Here is a 5,109-nt window from a genome sequence, read left to right on the forward strand (position 1 = left end):
ATAAATGTTTGTTTGATCACCATATTTTTCTGAATTCCACGAGGAGGCCTCCTAATATATCATGGGCCTGTTTACGTGGGTCCTGTTTACGCGTGTGTCTATCGGTTCACACAGAAGCAATTATGATAGCCCATTGATTCATAAACATGAGTGTGGACATCATTAAATGTTTACATAAACACTCTGATTGCTTACATTTACAAGCCTACGAGGAAACACGAGGCGGCTCTTTCGTACAATGTTGGGGGAAAATAAGGTTCTCTGCAAATACAGTAATCAGCTCATATTCACTACTCATTAGACTGACTCTTGAAATAATCTTCAGTTTGTTTTCAGAGAGGATTCACATCTGCACCAACACATCTGTGGCGGAGGCAGAGTGTGTGTGGAGCAGGAGGGGCGCTTTGGGCTGCAAACGCAGAGTGGCCCTCAGCATTGTGGGCTTGGAAAACCCCGCAGCAGCAACACAATCACCAAGAGCAGCAGCCGGAAAAACGAAAGGATTTCCCTGGAAAAGAGGAACGTTCTATCACCGGGGGTGGGAGGTTGGCGTTAGTGGAAGACCTCTGCACAGAAAGAAAGGGGCAAAAGATAGGAAACAAGTTGTTTCCCCCACCTTTTATCTCCGCTTTATTGGGTTCAGATTCTGATGGTAGAATGCATTCAAAACTATCAAATGCCCAGAGGGTAGTAATTAGTCCGACTGGGAATTCCATGTGACCAGGTATGCATAGCTTTTAATTGCTATTTCAAGGTACTAGACTTTGAAACAGACAGAAACAGACAGAAACTGTTGTTAATTGCTTGTTTACCAGGGTCAATCCAAAAGTTCTGCAATTCACAAGACCGCGCTTTGAGGGAGCACAGGGAACATGGAGTGCTGACCCCGAAATTGAGGCTGACTTGGGATCAGGGCCAAGGTGTGCTATCAATCCACAAACTTGCTAGGTGTGCTCTTTTTTTCCCCCCAGCACTACAAAAAAAACGATTTGCAACTTCTGTCTTCCCCTCTCCCCATCTGATTCTACGCACCCAAAACAGCTTAACAAGAAAACAAAACAAAAAAAATCTAATGGCAATCCTAATGTCAAACACCACAGGTACCTGGAAACAGGAATGGGGATGATCCCTCTTTTCCTCCAACGAAATGGATGTTTGTCAGTTGCTGAAGTGAACGTAATGGTGTGGTGTGTGTGTGTGTGTGTGTGTGTGTGTGCACCCTTATGCTCTTATGACAGATTTCTTTTTTCCTGACTTCTGTACCTGAGCAAAGCTAGCTGAAATGTGGCCTTTGCTGACACCAGCAGGCCAGGGTGGTCAAGGTAGGGGGGGGACACAGGTCCCCCCATGGGGTTCCTGTAAGTACTGACTTCACTCGTTACAGCCCTGTGATCATAAACTCAAGGTGTCAGGGCTTCTCGACCAGAAGCCACGAGGTCCTGCTCTGGTCTGTGACCACAGAACTACAGAAACAGCTGCAGGACATAAATGAGGATCAGAAGCGAGCGTGAGGGCGACGTCGCACAGACCCACCCCACAGCCAGGAAATCCCTCAAGGTGGTTGTCGAATGAGTGCAAAGTCATTGGTATCACTCTTGCCCGTGAAAATATGGAAGCATGACATTAGTAGGTTTCCCCCCAGAGCCTCCACGATACTTAAACATCCTTCACCGGGTGCTGGGAGCACGTAGTCTAGGGGAGAAGAAAGGAAGGCCAACAAATCAAAGAGTACAGGCTTCTAGAAACTCTGCCTAAATCTGTGTGGGATGCAGAGAACACGGAGGGGAGAAGCGATCAATGCTCGCTGGGGAGAGACTTCACAAGGCAAGCCTGAGCGAGGGGGAAGCCTGAGCAAAAATGCAGGGGTGCGAGGTGCGCAGTGCTGGGGAGAAGTTCGGGCGGAGAGTCCACAGACCCCTCACACTCAGGGTCCCCTCAGTGACTTGCTTCTCACCCTGTTTCTCTGGCCCCAACGGTCACCCAAGCCAGAAACCTGGGAGTCCCTCCAGACTCCCCGTGCTGTCCTCACCTCTCACGTGCAAACAGCTACCAAGTACGGCTGACCTTTTCGGCTACATGCTTCTCAAATCAGTCTTTGCTTTTAATTCCTACTACCTACCACCATTGTGACTGGACGTCCCAGAACCTCAAGGAAAGAAGAAAGGAAGGTCAATTTCCCAAAAGAAGGGATGTAGTGGTTACTATAAGAAGGAGAAAGAGATCCTAGAAACCTAAAATCAGCAGATGTCCAGGGCACTAATAATAAAGTACCAAGTCCTAAAATGCTACTAATTTTCGTAGATTGGAGCACATTCAAGGTTATCTCTAACATATCTCCCTAACACAGACACTAACATGTGTTCTTCAGTGAGACAGAGGTGGAATTAGAGCGAACTACTTGGGACAGGGTCTGAGAAATGTCCCCAGTCGACGATCATGAAGCCCCAGGTCTTCGGGCACAGCACTAGGCACCCGGCTAAAACAAGAAGCAGGAAAGCAGCCCAGCACCTGCCAGGGACCACCGCACAAGCAAGAGCGAAAACGACAGGACCAGGGAGTGAAAACGACCAGACCAGAGAGTGAAAACAACCACACCCGGGTGGAACCCGACCCCCCACCCACAGGCACCAAGACCTCAAATCATTTAGAAATGAGATCCTCTCACCCTATTCTGAAAAAAAAAAAAAAAACTGCTGCTTTGATTTTGCTGTTCTCTTTGCCGACTTCCAGAGCAGGAGAAATTTTGCTCAGTGACATTGTTTGTTCATGAGGCTGCCTGTCTCTTGCTTTCCCACACCTGTATTAAGGACCCATCTCAAGCTCTCACCGCGGCTGCTGGGATTTTCAGGTTCTGCCCGAGGACTGTGGGAAGGTTTTTTTCTTTTTCTCCCCCTTGATCTCGATGAAAAAAAAAAAAAAAGATTAAATAAATAAATTAGTGGCGTTGCCACTGCTGTTGTTTTGAAATGTTTCGGTTTTATTTTGAGACTTGTATTTTATGAGTATCTGTTTCTACATTTGGAGGCTCATGCAATATGCATGGTTTCTTTATGAGATGTGATATGCGTTTGCGGAGATGGGATTGCCTGCCAGACTTTGTTGAGAAAATACATTTCGGTTACACCTGACCGGAAAATCCTCTGCGTCTGCCTCACGGACACACGGCCGATACCAAGCTGGCATGAGGATCCCAGACGACTGCTCAAAGCTCCCTCAGCCAGGAGACGTCCCGGAAGAGAAGCGGTAGGTTCGTGGCACGTGAGGAATACTTACCATTTGAAATAAATATTTCTTTCTAAGCATTTTCTTTCCTGGGGAGGTGACGAGCGATGAAATGTTTAAGAGATAGAAAACGTGGGGCACCTGATGGCTTGGTCAGTTAAGCGACCGACTCGTGATCTTGGCTCAGGTCATGATCTCATGGATTATAAGTTTGAGCCCCACCTCAGGCTCTATGCTGGCAGGGTGGAACCCCCTTGGGATTCTCTCTCTCTCCTCTCTCTGCCCCTCCCCTGCTCGTGCTCACTCGCTTTCTCTAAATAAATAAATCAAATAAATAAATACACTCAAAAATAGGTGGGAGGGGCACCTGGGTGGCTCAGTCAGTTGTGTGTCCGACTTTGGCTCAGGTCATGATCTCACGGTTCGTGAGTTCGGGCCCCGCGTCAGGCTCTGTGCTAACGGCTCAGAACCTAGAGCCTGATTCCGATTCTGGGTCTTTCCCTCTCTCTGCCCCTTCCCCCCCCCCCTCAAAAATAAATAAGCATTTCAAAAATTTTTTAAAAGAGAGACCGAGATAGCAACTATATCAGTTCCTGACTGATCTCCCTGTTACAAGAGGTGTAGACACAGGAACGGAAGTACGAGTATCCAGCCTAAAACAGAACTAAAACACCGTGAACGTCGTCACTGCCGCTGTTGTGTCTCGCTTCATATGCTTGCGGCCTGGCTGCATCTTCAAAAAGTGGCAACTAGATCCTTACAAATTATTAGCACAGTAGTTGCACCGTGGCTACTTGGCTCAGGACCTGACATAGTAGGTGCTTGATAAACGTCTCTCAAACGCCTGACTGAATAGTAGGTGGAGGCATTTGGCCACAAACTCATTGGCAGATCAGGGCACGTATTCTCCAGACTCAGCTGTGAAGCAGGCAGGTGACGGGCCCTGGAAAATTCTCTCCCTGGAGAAAGGGGGCCCAGCGACCCCAATGGATCCCAGGTTCCGGGCTGAAACCATAGTGGTGGCCGCCGTGTGTGGAGCCGGCACTGGAATTTTCCAACAAGTCTCTCCGAGCCCTTGAAGTCACCGGTCGCCAGGGACTGCACACCAGGCACGAGGCTGGAGGCTGCTCTTCTGTCTGTGGGAGAGGCTGGTCGAAGAGCTGAGTTGCAAACACACTTTGTGCACGCAGAGCACGCCCTACAGCTTGAAGGACAGCGCAAAGGAAAAGAAGCTGGTTTCGGGGCTCCCTCCCACATCCCCCACACGACAGGTGGGCAGGGAAGCCCAGCAGAGAGCAGCAGAAGCCCTCGGGGGTGTTCACTTTTCCCGCGCGCAAATCGGAAAAGAAAGCAGTTCCTCTTGTCTTCTTCTGTCCTACTTCTCTCTCCCCTATTCCGTCTCCATCTCTCTCTCCTTTTGAAGTCCTTGCTGAATGCAGCCTCCCAGACAGCAGAGCGCTAAGAGGGTCATGACAGCAGAAACGGCAAGAAGGGCGAGGCGATTTCTTTACCCTGGACCCCACCCCGCGCGGTGATCCTACAAGGCAGACTTTGTTATACCCATTTTCAATGGCGGACTTGAGTCTAGAGAGGTTAGTCAATAGTGGAACTAGAGTTTGGAACCAATTTCATCTGGCTCCAAAGACCAACCTTCCCGAAACTCTGTTCCTTTCAATGAGGAGAGATCAGAGTTCAGACATCACGTGCGTGGTCCTAAAGGACGAGACACACGTCCAGTTTTAAAGCACTCGGAGAAGTTCTTCAGGAACATCAGGGCTTGGCGTTCAGCTTTCCACCTGACGATCCGCTCACCCGATTGTGTCAAATAAACATTGTGACCATCCTCCCTTCCGGGTCCCTACCGGTCTCCTGGAATCTCCTCTCCCA

Source organism: Panthera pardus, unplaced genomic scaffold, assembly GCF_024362965.1.
Source record: "Panthera pardus isolate Hobbes unplaced genomic scaffold, ASM2436296v1 HiC_scaffold_26, whole genome shotgun sequence".
Lineage (NCBI taxonomy): Eukaryota > Metazoa > Chordata > Mammalia > Carnivora > Felidae > Panthera > Panthera pardus.